Source organism: Rhodnius prolixus, unplaced genomic scaffold (assembly GCF_049639745.1).
Source record: "Rhodnius prolixus isolate KJV_2025 unplaced genomic scaffold, Rpr scaffold_9, whole genome shotgun sequence".
Taxonomy (NCBI): domain Eukaryota; kingdom Metazoa; phylum Arthropoda; class Insecta; order Hemiptera; family Reduviidae; genus Rhodnius; species Rhodnius prolixus.
In genome coordinates this window covers 5,533,800-5,553,230 of record NW_027411604.1, presented here as the reverse complement: position 1 = coordinate 5,553,230, position 19,431 = coordinate 5,533,800, and the positions used below count along the sequence as shown (strand labels likewise).

At 34.0% G+C, this 19,431-nt stretch overlaps 1 protein-coding gene and 1 long non-coding RNA gene across 12 annotated transcripts in view; one reads left to right on the top strand and one right to left on the bottom strand.

The window, feature by feature from the left end:
• Rbp6 (RNA-binding protein 6) overlaps positions 1-19,431 on the bottom strand; it is a 1,109,038-nt gene that overhangs the window by 823,256 nt on the left and 266,351 nt on the right. The gene's annotated exons all lie outside the window — the stretch shown is intronic.
• On the top strand, positions 14,153-16,511 carry LOC141454352 (uncharacterized). Its single transcript, XR_012458648.1, has 3 exons — positions 14,153-14,356; positions 14,442-14,721; positions 16,274-16,511. It is a non-coding gene; the product is annotated as an uncharacterized lncRNA (long non-coding RNA).

Below are 19,431 nucleotides of genomic sequence, written 5' to 3'. Positions count from 1 at the left end.
ATCAAGTTAAGCGAGTAACTGTAAGTAGAGGGAAAAAGAGAGATCTGGCGCATTACGTCATCAACGTCGGATCCAAATCCCCTCCTTCCTTCATGTGGGTTGGGGGGTTGGGGGTCAGGTTAATATAAGAAAAAAAGTTTTTTAAAATACTCCTAGCTTCGATCCTGCGATCTTTTACTCTAAAGTCAGCAACTCTAACCACTAGACCATCAGTGTTACTGGTAAAAATATGTATTATTTAAGGTCTATCAAGTTGGGGCGGTCACTCCGCCTTTCCTCGCCGTAGCTGTGCCGATGGAGCGTGAGGTGTATGTGTGCGGGGGGGGGGGGGATATTAAAGTACTAAGTGTCAGTTCATTACCCTCCGCATCTCTACATACATTGTATGTATGTACATTACATTACATTACTTCCGCAGTTCATCTTTTCCTGGTTAAGACCACTAACCTTTTTATATTAAAATTCATAGCTGTCTATATGGTCACATATTGAAATGCTAGGTCACCAATACTAGAAAATGCATATTAATCTTTAGTAAATTAGTTCTACACAATGGGGGAATATTAAAGTACTAAGTGTCCGTTCATTACCCTCCGCATCTCTACATACATTGTATGTACATTACATTACTTCCGCATTAGTTGAAAGTGCAAATGCTAATATTACTTTGAATTGCTGATATTAAATTTTTCCCACGGACATAAACATTCTATAGCCCATCTTCATAAACATGGCTGTTAAAGTACGAAGAATCATTTACCATCGCAAGTTAAATACGAGTTGGTGGGGGAGGATATTATTGTGTTTATAAACCACCTTCAGCTAGGATTTTACTGAGTTTGCTGTCCTGTGTGTCTGCTGAAGAAAACTCCCATATCACAGTTAGTACGATTTGTATGTTTTTTTACTTTTTTTTCTTTCAGAGTCTATAGTAACTATAGACTCTATAGAGTCTATTCAAAGAAGATACGGTCTAAGATATACGACCACTACTACTGGTAAAGGTATGGATGTTGGGCAAAATGTTTATGAATACTGGGATGATCCAAATGAATTAGTGGATCGACTTCGGCTCTTATATGCATCAACAAGTACTGGTCACACTGGACATGGAAATGAAATTCATTCTATAATCGAAGAGTTGAGAGAGGCGGATATTATTTATTAGGAATTACTTGAGGAATAAATTATCAGTTGTTGTTTGGTTTTCGATATGTCTATAGACAAGTTTGGCAGACCTTTGCATCACTTAAAAACAGTATTTCATGCTAGTGATGATGAAGATGGAGAATTTATAGACTTTGAAAATAAACGAATACTCGGAATCAATAGTCCAGTTGGTAGTTCAGATGCTGTTAATAAGATTTATCTTGAACAATTTGTAACTGAAGGATTGGAAAAGTATATAAAAAAGTTAGATTTAGTAACAAATACATATTTACAAGAACAGTTTGTTAGTAAACGTTATCTTTTAGAAACGTACGACGAAGCCCGAAAAAAAGTTACAGATAATTTTGTGCGCGGTTTATTCACTGTTTTTAGGAACCGATTAAGTTTATTGAACCCAAATGTTCCTATAACTGCAGCTACGCTTAAAACGATTTTTGAACCATAAAGACATGTCTAGCAAAGAGGCAGTAGTTGTTGAACTTCATAGACCAGCACGTTCACGCTACCCTCGAAGGCGTACATTGCTCAAAGGTATTGATGATTTATGGCAAGCTGATTTAATGGAAATGATACCATATGCTCGTCAAAATAGTGGTTACAAATATATATTAGCAGTGATTGATTGTTTTTCAAAGTATGCCTGGGTGGAGCCTGTTAAGTCCAAAAGCGCTAAAGATATCACTCAAGCTATGAATAATATTTTTATTTCAAGTGAAAGAGTACCAAAAAATATTCAGACTGATAATGGGAAGGAATTCTACAATGTTTCCTTTACAAAACTCATGAAGAAGCACAACATTAATCACTATAGTACTTACAGCCAAGTTAAAAGTTCAATTGTTGAACGATTTAATAGAACCTTTAAATCTATGCTGTATCGCTTATTTAGTCTCAGAGGAAACTACAATTATACAAAGAACTTACCTGATCTCATAAATACCTACAACAACAAAGTACACCATACTGTTGGTATGACACCATCGGAAGTAAATTTTAGCAATGAAGCATTCTTACTAGCTAATGTATACTCTTCTAAAGTAAAAAGGAAAGATAAACAACGTTTTAAAGAAGGAGACTTTGTACGTGTTTCGAAAAAGAGAACTATATTTAGCAGAGGTTACACACCCAATTGGAGCACTGAAGTATTTAAAATTATAAATGTCCGTAACACTATCCCATATACTTACTTGTTGGATGATTTAACAGGACAGCCTATTCAAGGAGCATTTTATGCACAAGAACTGCAGAAAACTAAATATAAAGATGTATATCTTGTAGAAAAAATACTAAGACGTAAAAATGATAAGCTGTATGTAAAGTGGTTAGGGTTTAAGAAACCCTCTTGGATAAATAAAAATGATTTAGTAGAATAATAAAGTTTGTGTAGGTTTTTTTTCTCTCTTATCCTCTCCTTACTAAAAATATTTTAGAGGAATTTATAAAATATAAAAAAAACTTAGTTTGCGGGTGAAAATGTTTATTAATTTTCTTTATAATATGGAAATAATGTATTAGGAACACAAAGTTTTGATAAATAATCCAATTGAACATTTACATCTTTTAACAAGCTTTGAAGTTTTAAGTATTCATTTCTTAGCAGGTTGATTTTCGTAGGTTGAAAACTTAGAAGGTTCTCCAACCAAGTTGCTTTCCCCTGGATGGAAATCATCTTGTGCGTGAACTTAATAAAATATATTGTTGCTTTGTTAAGGTTGATTTCACTTGGAGAAACTGCTTCTTTCCCATTGAAGAAGTCACTGAAAGTCTGCATGCTTGACTTCAAAGTTGTCCAGTCTTCAACATCTAGATAAATAACATCTTTTCTCGATCTCACCGCTATTAGAGGCACATAATCTTGGGAGAGACCAGTAATCAATACCTTGGAGTTGTTTTTGTTGAGTGGAAAACTTGTAGTCAGCTGCAGACCCATTTCACTCATAGCCATGTTTGCGTAAAACTGATGTTATAAAAGTAGAAATCACTGAAAGTCTTGTAGATCCCCCCCCCCCACTCACTCTTCACCAAAACGTTTAAAAAAATATCGGTAAAAAATTAAACTGAGAGAGGAGGTGGTATAACGGAAGTTACTTGAGGAACTGTACAGCTAGGGACGTGGAAGAGCACCCTCCTACCCATCGAATAGCTGGGGGGGGGGGATCTAACCGTGAACAGAGATGAAGCTGTGGAGAATGCAATACATCCCCCCCCCCCGCACACATACACCTCACGCTCCATCGGCACAGCTACGGCGAGGAAAGGCGGAGTGACCGCCCCAACTTGATAGACCTTAAATAATACATATTTTTACCAGTAACACTGATGGTCTAGTGGTTAGAGTTGCTGACTTTAGAGTAAAAGATCGCAGGATCGAAGCTAGGAGTATTTTAAAAAACTTTTTTTCTTATATTAACCTGACCCCCAACCCCCCAACCCACATGAAGGAAGGAGGGGATTTGGATCCGACGTTGATGACGTAATGCGCCAGATCTCTCTTTTTCCCTCTACTACTGTACATATCTTGCATAAAGTAGAAAGTATAACAGCAGCTATAATTCTTGATTTAGCTGATGTATTCTGTCAAAGTATTTGGACACGCTGGACTGCTTTACAACATTAGGTAGACTAACGCTCTTAATTGCATTATTATAAGACCAAACTTTCTGGGTAAGATTCAATAACATTTACAGTACACGACGACAATTCTCGCAAGCCTGCCTCAGGGAGAAATAAGACCTCTATTCTTCAATTTCTACTCTATGGACAGACCTATACCTAGTATCAAACGATGTTAGCTACTTACGACACAATATCATTAACAAAAGATGACAACACAGACATATTAACAAAACCACCACCGACTTACAAATATCAACTGATCTTATAACAAACTGGTTCAAAGATAAAAATACGTATATACATAGAAATTGAATTTAAAACTAACGAAAACAAGCAAAAATCTTTCCTCTAAGAAGGTTCAAGATGAAGATGTAAGATCCCAATAAACTACAGAGAAATCTTTGTAGGAGCAGAAAGATCAAGGCGTGTACTAGATCGATATAACCCAACTGGGACAATTATAGCCACTTATTAACATAAAAAACAATAACGTACAAGACGACTACTAAAACCTATCCCTGACATATCCCTGTCAAATTTGGATAACAGTTAGTAAACAACTCACTAAATGCGCACAAGAAAGAATCTGGTATAATTTGGTAACTTCGTTAGCAGTAATGGACTTGATAGTAATAGTTACTTCTCGTAAAGTTCAAGGTGGTGTACTTGATAAGATTTCTCGACTTATTACTTTAATATATCACAAAGGATTAGAAATTAATTCTAAAAAACCATTTAGGTAAACCAAGAATGCTAATATTGAACTTAGAAACCATGAAAAATGACAGATTAAAGAATAAGTATATTAAAAAGGATAAGAAAGCTTTCGACTCCCTGAAGCATTCGTTTATGTTCCATGCATTAAAATCTCAAAATATATGCAATAAATATATAAACACTATTAAATCAGTATACAGAGACAGCAAAGCAAGAATAGTGACAGACAGGAAGGGACCTTATTTTAGCAGTGAAAGGGGAGTTAAACAAGGAGACCCACTGTCACCTGTTCTGTTTAACTGTGCTCTTGAAGAACTGTTTAGCTGTTTAAACTGGAAAGGTTATGGCATCACTGTAGAAGAAAGGAAACTCAGTCACCTCAGATTCGCTGATGATTTAGAATTGTTTGCCAATACGTGCGAAGATTTAGGAAAAATGCTGGTAGAATTAAAGGCAGCTAGCAGAGAGGCAGGACTAGTTATTAACCTTGACAAAACTGTTCTATTTCCCAATAATAAAACTAAAGATATTTCATTAGAAAATGTCAAACTAAAATGGGGTTAAAAAAGCAGTTTATTTAGGGCAGCTAATTAGTTTTGATGACAGGACTAGCAAAGAAGTAGAAAGACGAATTACGCTTGCCTGGCAAAAAATACTTGAAATTGTCATCGGTCATTGAAATATTTAGTAAAAAATAGAAATATTAATATTAAACAAAGAAGTCAAGTTTTAGAACGATGCATAATGCCCTGCCTTCTGTATGGTGCTGAAACATGGTCTTGCACAAAACTAAATCTAAATAGACTTCAGACTACTCAAAGAGCTATGGAGAGGAGTATGCTAGGAGTTAGTTAAAAGGATATTATTCTTTCTTTTTGAAAAGTTATTATTTTATTTGTTTTATTAATAACATGTATTATATATAAAAAAAATGTACTATTCTGAAACCAAATAAATGGCTTTATTATTATTATAATATTAAAAAGGAATAGAAATCCATTCCAAAAGCAACTTGGGAAAACAAAGAAGGGCAATTTTAAAAATTTAGCCTATTAAAAATAAATATATTAAAGAATTCATTAAATAGGTTTAGAAATCAATTATAAAAAAACAATTAGGCGATCAAGAATGCTAATGCTGTACCAGGAGTCCATGAAAAAGAAAAGATGAGAGAATACATCATAAAAGCTTGGAAAAACAAAAACGCTAATTTAGAAGTTATTGCTGGTTAAAAAGAAATGCTTACAGAACTCATTAAAATGGTTTAAACATCAATTCAAGAAAACAATTTGAGGAGACAAAGAAAGGTAATATTGAACTTTTAGTCGACAAGAAGAAAAGATCAAAGGGTACAATAGAAGGGTTAGAAATCAATTTAAATTCTTTAAATTGTATTTAAAATTAAAGTTAGCCAACACTGAACGTAGTTAAGACATAGGAATAACATTAATTTTTAAGTAAAAATTATATGAGAACATCAGAGAATAATAAAAATATAAAATAAATAATTGATAATAAAGTCTTACCTTGTTTAAGGAAAATCCATCAGCATCCCAATAGATCACCAGTCCAATAGCACTTGACACTTCGACACAATTTAAAATAATTCACAACACTATTCGCACTAAAACTGGTATATCACGCACTAAATATAACTTGAAACACAATTTATAAAATAGAACTTCACTTTGAACACGCACTAATAATCACTAAAAATATCACGTTAATAAAAAAGATCCGACTAACGAGTTAAAGATGGCCGCCGATAACTGGCCAGGCCGATCAGCTGGTAAATTGAGGTTATGTCAGCTGAGTGATCAACTTTTTATTTATTATATTTTCATTTATTTTCATCCACAATCTACAAAAATTAAATATAATCAAAGAATTAGGGATTTAATTAAATAGAAAGAAAAATCTGCGTTGAACACTCACACGACTTAAATTTGCTTTCAGTTTAAAATTAAATAATTTAATATTTTATAATATTGTAATTAAATAATTTAATATTTTATAATATTGTAATTAAATAATTTAATATTTTATAATATTGTAATTAAATAATTTAATATTTTATAATATTGTAATTAAATAATTTAATATTTTATAATATTGTAATTAAATAATTTATTAAAATGTAATAAAAAAAAACACTTTATAAGTTTTTTTTTATCTTTTCTTTTTAATGATTACAATTTCAAAATTAGCATCTTTGTTTCCCCAAATGGTTTTTTTGGAGTTGATTTCTAAACTTTTTTTAATATATTCTATAATTTAAAGACTATTTGGGAATTTTATCTTTTATAAAAAAAAAGAAAAATATTGTCAAAGTTGGGTGTTTTTCAACGTTACGCTTTTTCGTGCAGATTTTGATGGTCAACCCTTATACAACTGTCCTACCGGACAGTTTTAATACATTCTTTAGAAGATTGTAATTTAATTTTGCTCATATTTTCGTAGTAATTTTAACTAGCAATGCTAGAAACGTTTATTAGTTTATTACTGAGTAAAAATTCTATTTCTTTTCAGTTTCTTCTTAATTCATTGTAATGATTATTCTATATCCGTGCAGCATCATTATTCTATATCCGTGCAGCATCATTATTCTATTTTCAATTCATCTTATTATTTCTAATTGATAACTTGCTATGAACTTATTTGTATCGACTCTTACTCTAAACTCAAAATAAATATATAATAATTACAAAAATCAACATTCTAAATCGATTTAGTCCTTTTCCATTTAGAAGTATTGATCAAGCTGTCTTCAAATCATCAATACTCCTGACTTGTAATAACGTTCGTGCTGGTTGCACTTAACCGTCACTCGGATATCTTAGCTATCTTAGTAAAAGCACTCCCATAACCACCTTTCTTTAATACGTTCTAGAGAACCGTCACTTCGCGATTCTTGGGCGGCACAAGATTATGTTCAGTGTGGAATCTAGATAGAAATATTTATTATCTAAATCTTCATAAATTTAGATAAAATGAACTGGTAAAAATGGTTACCATTAGGTATATAAGTTTTGTAGTTACAATATTTCAAAAAAAAGGTACTTACGTTGGAAGGTATAACTCAAAGATTAGTTAGATGCATAAGTTATAAGAACAGTTTAAAAAACAATTAAAAAATTCTGGCAAGAATGACCAATAAAAGATCAATTAAGTTAATTTTACCTCAATTTTATTGTAATTAAAAAAACATATACATTAATTCGTTAATTATTAAATAATAAGCGAAAGATGCTGCGATCCAAGAATGTGTAGCCGTTCAGGTAAAATTAAATCCAGCCAGTTTACAGACGGCTAAAATTAGTTAGGTGTAAAATTAAATACACGTAAAATTGTAACGAGCAAATGAGGTGAGATATTTTATCTGTGTACGTACGCACAGTAGCCACTATGAACACATAAGTGGGAGAGAAAGAGAACGAGAGAGAGAGAGAGAGAGACATGCGTGGCGTGCGTATGTCCAACAATTTGTATATCGATTTGACGTCAAAGCAGTAGTACGATAGAAGCCAAAACATGATTACGTTGGACGTTAACGTATGATAATATAAATGATGTATCTCGCCTATTAAAAAACAAACAAACATAACAAAACGAGAATAAAACAAAAAAAATACGAACCAACGAACAAACTTAACGAAACAAAGAGTTGTATTTGTATTAATGTACGAGATCGTAGATGGATGGTGATAATCAAGTGATTTGTTTAGAACATTTTGGCATCGTGATTAGATTTATAAATACAACCAATAATTTATTTGTGCTACAAAAATTAGACGGATTCAAGACGTATTTATATAGAGAGGAGTGACTAAAAAAAATTGTCGATTCGTAATAAAATAAAGGACTGACTAAAATAAAATCAAAAAGAAAAATGAAGAAATAAAGATAGAATCAAATTATTTTCTTATGCTTCACATAACTTCAGCATAAAAAAAAAAATAAAATTAAAGACTTTTGGCGGAAGCATGAAGTCCTAGAATCATCTTAAAATCAACTTTCAAAGAAAAAGAATTTTAAAAAAAAAGCTTTCAAAAGATAAAAGCCGTGGAAGGATATAATCCAAAGTTATTTGTTTTTGTTTTTTAGGAATCTTTCATAGTTTTGGTCAGTTATAGATAAACCAAAAAAATCATTATGCCAATATTTGCAACTATTTTTAGCAATAACAGATGTAGAAACTGGGATTATAGTTGAATTTTATAAAGTAAATAGGGATCAGATAAAATGGCAGGATTAAGTCTCATGTATGCTCTTGAACCTTAATCTGATGTCATTTTTAAATAATAATATATTTATTTAGATAAATAATATTTAAATAGATAATTTTTTAATATTTAATAAGTGATTTTACAAACCATAAATTAGTTATAATAAAATGGACTGGCCATTTAAAAAAAAAAAAAGAAAACTCTCACTCACCTAGAAATGTCCTAAATTTGATTTTTCCTGAGACAAAAAATATTTCGAGAAAATTCCCCTTCCTCGTTCAACCCCCTCCCCCGAAAAAATTAAGGGAAAACAATAATTTCTCGTGTCTTTAGATGCAGCAGATATAACAGAAATAGAGACAAGTTCCTACAGGAATTGGTAACACATGTACGATTTCCCTGTAGCGCTAAAAGTATTTTAGCTATAATGAATCCTGATGCGCTACGAATTATTTACAAATTCATTAGAGGGAATAAAATCAAAAAATATAGGATAGAGCGAGACCCCAATAGTTTCGATTTTAGTTCTTAATTACACACACAAATACTAATCATAACTACACTACTAATTACACCACTCTAAGCTCACATCAAATAACGAAGTCACATTCAGAGACCATTGTGTTGTTCTAAGAAGGAATAAGTCAGTACGCAGCGCTCAAGATATCCTTAAGTCTCATGGAAGCCACGAAGCAGACTGTAGTAGAAGAGTGGTAGTCATGATGAAGAAAGAAGTGAAAGAGGCTGCGCTATTCCTCAAATTGAATATTGGGAAAAGATAGGGCTGGTTTTTTTCCATCAATATATTGGTAAATTAAGGCATTGGAAGCCAACTGTAATTGTGCATACCAATATGTTGGGTTTTTCCAGCCCTCATATAAAGTAATTGGTTAATGTGCAAAACAAGGCCACAATAACAATAAATAAATAAATAATTTCTCGTGTAATCGATCTATTGAATTTTGACCAATCTGTTTCCTAAACGGTACCAAATCGAAATATCAAATTTGAACGTTGAATTCGAATTTGAAAAACCATTTTCTAAAAACTGATGAAAAGAAAAACTATGAAGGTGTTAATTTCCCAACCAGTTGTCTCTTACACACACAATAATTTACAAACTGGAAATAAGTATAACAATAATTATTTCGAACTTACGAATCATGTAGGCAGTAAAAACGTCACTTCCTTTTCACTTACCTGTGAACAAATTAAAAAGAAAAAGTTAAAAATACAGTAAAACAATTTGTGGACCATTCATTGTTTTGTAATTAATCAAAGACAAAAAAAAAAAATGAATCAATGAATATGAAGTTATTAATGGATATCAGGATAATTGCAGGCCTATTGGCCGGCCACTTAATATTAAAGAGAACAACTACAAATGCCAGCCAGCATCAGATGTTACAACTAAGGTTCATACTCGTAAGTAAGAAACGAAGCAAAAGGAAGACTCTAGGAGCTCTTTAGGTGAGAAAAATGGGTGCTGTCCGGTAATGAGAACAGCTATGCAGGTCAGCAGAACATGTTGGAAATAAGGTGGTTCTTTTTCTACTCACTCAATGGGAAAAACAAATAAAATAGAGGGAAATGTGAGCTAAGTTAGTGCAGATAAATTGTGTTTTCCAGAAAGATGAGCAATGATACAGGCCAGCCCAAGATAGGAGTAAGGTGGATATATTTTTACTCATTCAATGCCAAAAATTGAAGGGAATTCAAGGAAATGTGAGCTAAGGGGTTTCCCAGTAAGGAGAACAACCTGCTGGCCAGTACTACTTGTTTCATTTATGGTTGATCTTTTTTCTATACTGTGGCTGTGTAATGTGGCTGACTGCAGAATTAACCAGTTAAGACCGTGGGGCTATAACGGTAAATGTAGGACTATTAACCAGGCCACTGCAAGCTCAGAAAACACATGCATCGCATGGCCGCCTGGCGGGTGATAGCCTTTTGTAGGTTCTGTCAGGAAGAGGAGGAGGAAACGGCACTGCTACACGTGTTGTGTCAGTGAGAGGGACTTGTCTGGGCTAAGGATGTTACTTCTCGGGGAGAGAAAAAACCAAGGCCTGAGGAGCTTTACCCAGGAAGTCGCTCTCCAGCATTAAGAGTTTGACTAAACGGGCGGGTCTGAAGGGCGAGCTCCAAAGTTGGAGAGCCACAATTAGATCCAAAGGGGTCGCGGTGGCGGTAGACATTGTTAAGGCCGCCCTAGTCTAATCTAATCTAATCAAATTAGTTGTTCCCCCAATTAGTTAGTTTTTATGGTTGAACGTTTCTACAAAAAAAAAAAATCAGGTAGCGGTAATCTAGATAATTTCAACACTTTGGGTCGCAAGTTCGGAGCGTAAATGAAGATCTGTGTTTGACAGAAATAAAAGTAGATTTTATTTTGTGTCAGACGAGAAGGATTAGCTGTGGTTAAAAAGTGTTGACTGTTGACTTGAATATGAGTTACAGCTGACAGCTTGTGCTATGGCCATTTCTGTTTATATCTTGTTGGAGATGAGCTTTAATGTCAGTCTAATTTAGTTAACATAACACACAGTTTAATTAGAACGTAACACACTGACAATATTGTCATTATTCAGTTGAAATTCTGAAATGTAATAATACACAGAACCAAATTTGTTTAAAAGCCGCCAAAATTCGTAAATAATTTTTGAAAGAGAAAAAAACAAAAATTTTTTAACGCTCAACTCACGTCGATTTTGGGGCCTGGACCCAGGCAACAGTACGTTATTTTAAAACAGCACTTTACAGCGAAATGTAAAAAATATCAATAAATTTTGGAGCCCCCTCAAATAAATAAAAAAACCCTTTTGAAGAAAAGTTCCAAATATTTTGTGAAAATTTTTGAATGTGCAATGCTTGAAACTTGTGGCATTTTTCGTCAATTTAGGATAAATAGGGGTCTCAACCCAAATGTAAATTAAGAAGAAGAGCAGGTGAAAAATATTGGTCATACTGTTTGGAATAGTTCTCGAAAAAGCAGAAGAAGATACTATTTTGTTTCTGGCACTCCTGAAGGTTGAAGGGTAGTACTTGGTAAGTGTTCTTCCTAAGCCATTGCGAGCGAGGTTTTTTGTTTTTTTTTGCTTTCTTTTGCCATTGGCTTTCGCCATACAGCCAGCATCGTCTAGGTGCTTATCACTAGTATATCACTCACTCTCCATTCTTACTTATAAATACATTCGCTTCACACATTCATACCTCTACTATATACAACTATTTACATAACCTACAGCTAATGGATGGATCAGTACTCTATATTCCTGCCATCCTTATATTGTAGCTTAACCTAAATTAAAATCACCGTAATCCTTCTCTAATCATTTTCTTGCATTCATTCTAATCGGCTATAACTTCTAAATACATTCATATTAGCTAGCTCTGCTATAGATTTAAGCACATAGATGTTGGTGGAGAATATTATGTCTTCGTAGCGAAATGGTGCATCTAAATACCTGTATATCTCGTCAAACATTCGTTTCCTTTCTACTACTACATAACGTGGACATATTATTATATGTTTGAAATCCTCCTCCTCATTGCAATCTACGCAAAGAGGAGAGGACCTTTTGTTGATCCTGTGTAGATACGATCCGCACACCGCGTGGTTCGCTCTCAGCCTGCTTATTGTCGTAACAACCCATTTATTAGTGACAGTTCCCCTTAAACCATGGTTGTCTAGGTAACTGATCTACACATAGTTTTATAGAATCTCCCTTTTATTACCATTACTGTAATCTGTCTGGCCATTTTTGTAATGCTGCTTTTGCAATTATGCACTTGATATCGGTGTGTGGTAATTTATAATTAGCCATTTCCCCCACTATTGGTGGCTTCCTTTGCAAGTTTATCAACAATTTCATTTATCTTTTATACCACAATGACCCCCTTACCCACAAAAACTTAATGGAGACCCCCTGTGAGGTTAGTTACTGTACAAGGACAAATGAAAGGGATAATGACGTCTTGTGCGGATGGTTGGCAAGTTCTAATTTAAGAGCTAATGGTTCTTAAAGCTCACTTGTATTCGGTGATGGATAGTGTTTTCTTTAAAGATAGAACAATGTCCGGAGGCCGGCAGTGTACTGGAAAAAGCTCTGGGCGCTGATGTTCTCTGTTGTTAACGAGCCTTAAAATGAAAAAAGATTCAGCCATTTTTGGGAGGGGGGAAGAGGAATCACAGGAAACCGGAAAGAAAAATCGCTTTAGTAGAGTCGTATTTCTTGTTTAAGTTTTGAACAAAATTTTGGAATCGAAAGAAGCGATTATATAAAAACGGAGTATACTAGTTGGAGCTTTAAAAAAAAGGAAATGGGAAAATTGAAAATTTTGCAAAAGAAAAGCAAGAGTGAACATTTCTCTGTCAACAACGGCACGGTCATTATAATTATGCACTCTACAAATAAAACTATAGTATTTTGTTTTAAATTAGATAACTACCGGATCAGTTATATACCCAATTTATACCATTATAACATACGTCACATATACATGCTGGCCACAGTTTCCTGTACACACACAAACACACACACGCACACAAGGACGCACTGTTGGCCATATTAATGTACTTCTAGAAGTATAATATACTAAATAAATACCTTTAGTATAAAAGGATGCTCATGTTACGTATACACTGTTTACAATACACACGCGAAAACTTAACGTTTCACTTACCAAATGGTTACTAATGGTATAGTAAATATTTGGCATATAACCTGGCAAATATTGGAACAAGTTTTCCCAACACCATAATACTGCGTAAAGAGTAGAGTAACGCATTTTCTTTACTTTTTTTTCCGCAACTTATAACCAGATAGAGGAGATTCCATGCTGAAGAGGGAAAGAGAGAGAGAGAGAATGATACGATCGCGGTACTTCTCTTAAGAGAAACTGGCTGAATACACTCTCACGATTGCCTCTTACTAAAAATTCTGACTTTCAACATTCGATTTGAACACCAAGATAGGAAGAAACCTAGAACTGCCCAGAAAACCGACGTTCCCAGGTAACACACTTTCAATAAAAGTTTAAAAACCTCCGTTCACTCGTACGTAAAGAGCACACGGGTGAGGTTCAGTTGAGAAGTCGGGAAAAGTGAAAAATCCATACAGTGAAGTAGTGCTTCCACTTGTGAAATCTGCTTTTAAAAATCTTAGAGACAAAACCCATCTGTCCTTAATAAGGAGTAGGATTGTACAATGCACTATAAATTCAAATTCAAACTTTATTTGTATAGAGATACGATGTATCTGTTATTTTTATTTATTTTTTATTTATTTATTTTTTGCCTGTGTACATAAATACAATATAAAAGGCACGTCAAACATAAGAAGAACAATAACAGCTATATGCCACTAATCTAGAACGGACTTCACACTGTGTATTAAAACTAACTTTATATTATATATTAAAACTTTCAGTCTTGTTTGAAATGTTCATCACTCCACTCTGCGTTATAAATTCTTTTATATCATAAAAGCAGTTCCTCATCAAAAAACGGGTGATGGTTCGTTTGAAGTGATTCTCACTTAACCGTCTAACACTTAAGGGAATTTTATTAAATACTCTCGCCGATATGACACTGCAAAGTTGATTGGACATCACTAGTCGTTTGTAAGGTATGCATATATCATCTTTATTACGTAGATCGTGATTATGCTTATCACCTCTATATTCAATTGAAGGCTCTTTTTTCTTATACAGTGCTTGTTTCAAAATGAATACTGAGGGTAGCGTCAATATATTTAATTCTTTGAAGAGAGGCCTGCAGCTGACTCGAGCTCTCTTCTTCATCATTGTTCTAATAGCTCTCTTCTGAAGTTTAAATACCATGGAAGCATCGGATATTCCACCCCATAGCCCAATACCATATACCATTCTGGAGTGAAATAGACCATAGTAGGCAGTCTTTATAACCTCAGCTGGAACTTCTTCACGCAGTTTTCTCCATAAAAAAATTATTTTTGATAACTGGTTACTCAAGGTATGTACATGACTTTTCCAAGTAAGCCTGCAATCTATTGTGACCCCCAGAAATGCTATAGTTTCTTTTTCTTTGACACCCAGTGGTGTCACTCCAGTAATGTACTTTGCTCTCACGATAAGAGTAGATCACGAGGCCATCTTCTCTTCAATCTCCTTAGAGGATTACCTGGTAATATGGAGGAAGATAGGTGTTCTATGAGAGGGTTAGGATGAACTGCTGTAGAATGGAATGAAATTTGGAAAAACGAGTGTTAGCAAGAGATCTGTAATGGAAGGGATTTTTAGGTCATTATGGATAGGTTAGATATGTTACATAGAACGGAAGTTAAGAGGCGTAGTGAGTTGGAACGCTTAGTCGATCCCCATACTTCGATGCCGTATGACCAAATAGGTCGCAGTAACAGTAGATATAAGTGTCTTTTGTTATGTAGGTTAAGTTTCGAACGTCTGTCAAGTAGTCTGGCGAGTTTTGTAGCGTTGGTTAGTTTCTTGTCTTTTCAGTCTTAGTTTTAAAACTTTTTTAAAATAATTAAAAATTGCGTACTTATTTTCTCTTCAAAATTATAAAATTAATTTACAAAGTTCTTCTTTAGGATTATTATATTTCTCTTTATATTCAGTGGGATTCTAAAACTTTCATAGACTGGGCAGCTGATAAACAATTAATGTTACCGGCTCGTTCTTATTGCACATTAAACAATGATCTTTGGGTTTGATAGTATACACGACATTATTTATTTTAAATTTAATAACATAAGGGCCACCCCAATCTTATTTCAGACAGAATTTTTATAACTTGAAAAGAGAAATTGCACTATAATGGTACTTTCTCATCCGCTGTACTTTCTCAGAAGCGTTTTTAATCTTGACAATTGTGATTAGGGTCTCCGAAATGTGTTCGGATAATAGAGTTGATTTCATCTGCTAAAGCACTTGGAACAGTTTCGGGTTTTTATCTATCATTTAAAAAATCAAGTTTAGTGTAGAGATTTCTGCTTCAATTCTGTTTCACTTGATGGTGCAATAAGTGAAGTCCAAATCACTACACCAAACAGATTTATCTACTTCTAATGATGGATGAAGTTTTGAAATCAGCCAAATGTGTACTACGGCGGATAAAATGCTTTTAATCTCAATGCACCGGAAAAAGTATTTCAAATAGAAGTTATTAACCTACAAAGAGGGGAAATAAGTATTATAAGTTAAATGGAAAACGCTGGAGCCGTTTACAAGAAAATCTCAATGAACGGAAAAACCATTTCTGAGAAAAGTGCCCGTTTCTCTAAGAGAGGGCTTTTCCTCTAAAAGAACCACAAAACGGATATTTCCGGGATAAAACTGATAATGAAAATTTGGCTTTTCCGCTATACTTTCGCTACCTATCGTAAAGAAAAGTGAAAAAGGAAAAAAAAACAAATTTAAACTTTTCTACATAAGTTATAACATATCTTAACTCACAAAGCGAGAAAAAATTGAAAAGCAAAGAATTCTAAATGGAGAACGATACTTTAAACCAATGCGATCATGTTAACAAAAAGTTATGTTCTCAGGATGTAAGAAGCCATCCTGTACCATATGTTTGAGAGGTTTACACATGTGTGACAGACGTTCATCAAGGTAACATGCCAACATTTCTATGTCTACCGTTCGTGTGCACAGATGTGTGCGTTTTTATACATATATGTATATAATAAGTAAATATATTATATTTTGTGGTTTTCTTCTACATGTAGCTATGCTATTGCAATTTCACCAACCTATTTTCGATTTTAGTCTTTTAAATAAACCTACAAAAGCCGAGGTAGCGACCAAGTGATCTGTAGGAAGTGAGTTCGCAGGTGCTATGGGCTGGATCATAGCCGTAATGCGCATCATCCAGGGGTGTAGTTTTGGCGATTTGCAGGATTGATCCCCATTTTCCTTTTAGTCCTTATTCCAGTCTGGAGTCGCAAAATCGTGAGTTCGCAGGTGCTATGGGCTGTATCATAGCCGTAATGCGCATCATACAGCATTACAGGCTGCAGTTTTAGCGATTGATTGTAGGATTGATCCATTGATCCCATTTTCCTTTTCTAGTAAAGGAGAAAAAAGAAAACTGACGTAAAATAGGAAAAACTAGCTGTGAATTTTGATTAAAAATCTTTTTCTTTCTAAAGCAGCTAGCCGGTCTAGGAACTGGAGTCCCTTAGTAGAATTGTCCGCTGTGACCAAAAAATATCTGGCACATCTTTGGTGTCCGGCACACTCTTCTTTGTATGAGAAAGATCGACACGATGTTTAGCGTGATAAAGAAGAAGATTTTCTTCAGTATCCATCAACCAGCCGAAGTACAGTGCTTCTTGTAGATTCTGAACACAGCTGCCTTCTCCCCACACCATTTCATTGATGAGACAAAATTAATGGCCGATCTTGAAGATTTGAGTTAAGTGCGATACTCGCCACCAAGTGAAGGTGCCATGATTCTTGATAAGTGAGCATTTAACTTTTACTCAAGAGAATAAGCAAGTCTTCCTACAAGAGTAGAGACTTCATGACGAGGATAGACGATGGAACAAAAGATGTACAATTCAAGTGCAAGCAGTTTCTCAATATAATGGAAACTACTTGAGCCGGCCAAGCCTCCAGACTGCTTTGCTGAGAGTAACGCTGTTAACATTCTCAAAATATTAGTCCAACCAGAGGGGATAAAACTTCAAAGATAACTTTAACTAGTAGTATCGTAACTGCCAGTAATTTTTAATTACTTTCCGCTTAATTTGAAAGTCGTACAAATAAATGAATAAGAAATATATTCATCTTATTCATCCATACATATATGTTCATTCATTCATTCATTCAAATTCTATGATTACAATTTGTAAGGATGGTTTAATTACCGAAATTGGTTGGCTTAAATTTATTCGAGAATTAGCATAAAACAGTTGAAAGTTGTTATTCAAGGTGTGAAGGGGGGGATAAAACAATCTGTTGTAGATGACTTCCCGTTTTAATTGACTCCCCTGGGAGCCAGACTGACTTACCATGAGCAATCTTTGAATTATTATCTAATTGTATTTCCTCACAAATCCTTCCGTTCATTTCTCAAGAGTTGGCGAACAAAGTAATGCTTAGAGAGGAAAAGCTAAAAGTTAATTTGATGGAGAAACTTTATCCTTCTCAAGTTTAAAATTTTAAACTTAATTTTCTAAATCAAGGAAACTTCACTATCTTACCCAGATTGTGCAAAGTAAGCTGCACAAACTCTTCTTTGTTTTTTATTGTAGCCTATACAAAGCGCCACGGTAGCCGAGCGGTTAGAGGCTAGACCCGCAAAGCTAAGATGTATTGCTGTACTAGGCTATATTCCCTGGTCTATACCTTTAATGGTTAATATGAGAAATTTACAGTAAAGTAAGTTTGCTAATCGCCACGATAGCCGAGCGGGTAGAGGTTAGACCCGCAAAGCTAAGATGTATTATGGTACTAGCCTATATTCCTCGGTCTACACCTTTAATGGTTAATAAGAGAAATTTGCAGTAAACTATGTTTGCTAGTCGCCTCAGTCCTGACACCTAATTTGGTTGTTAGCAGTAAAGCCTGTCTGAAAAAATGTGCATTACTTTACTTTTTGTAACCTACATAGATAAATTTTAATTGGTATACTACTTGAATTATTTGAAGTAGATCAGAAGTTTTATACCATTTAACATGAATAAAATAAAAGAACCTCTAAAAGTAACCAAACTAGATCATGTTCACAACTAAAAAGGAATATCTTCAAAGAAACACAGATAAAGAACCGCTTTTAATTTAATATGGCACAACGTACTGGAGATGTAGCATACAATCCTTTTAAATTTGTTGTGACATTCCTCGTAACCTATTTCCGCTAAATTTATCGTAAGAAAATGCAACCTCCAGCTAGATATTTCCGCTACACTGTGATCAATAATTCTGTTTCAACATATATCCTTACTTATTCTATTTTACTATTACTTCGTTGCTTAAAAAAAAAAAAAAATCGATATTTTCATTCGACTTCTACTAAGGTAAGTATTGAGCAATCGTAACACATTTTTAAAGTGCAGTTTTCTACAGGAAGTTCGTTGTGAAGTCCCCTGAGGCAGAAAAAGTTTTTTTTTCTTTAGAATCTACTCAGTCTGTAGGTGCGTTTTACGTTATATTCATAAAAGTCAGCGATCAAAGTTTCTAAACAGAAAAACCATTTTCTTAAATTAATTTTTCACCTCTTTGGCGATTATTTAAAAATAAATGGCTCAAACGATTTTTTTAGTAGGCATGTCTGTCTATCAATTTTTATTTGATACCTTTATCCAGTAAAAAATTCCATAAAGGACCCTTCCAGAAGAGAAAAAAAGTGAGTAGATCAACTCTTAAAGTAACATTCTGGAACAATATGCTGGATTGTGGCTTATACTTGTATAATAAAAGAAAGGTTAAAGGTCAAATATCATTGATTTATTTCACTAACTGGGACTTCTTCGAATCTCTTATGTTTATCTCAAAACATCTAACTTCAGACACGTAAATCCATAAATTTTATTTAAGTAATTTGAATAAAAGGACCGGATACGTCCAAGTGTACGTAAGTCGTCGTTTGGTTTAGCCATTAGCGAAGGTCTTGACTCTTGTGTGTCTAAAGACAAACTCAAAGCACACTAAAAAAATAAAAGACGGCGAGCGGTAAAAGCTAAGATGTATTGCGGTA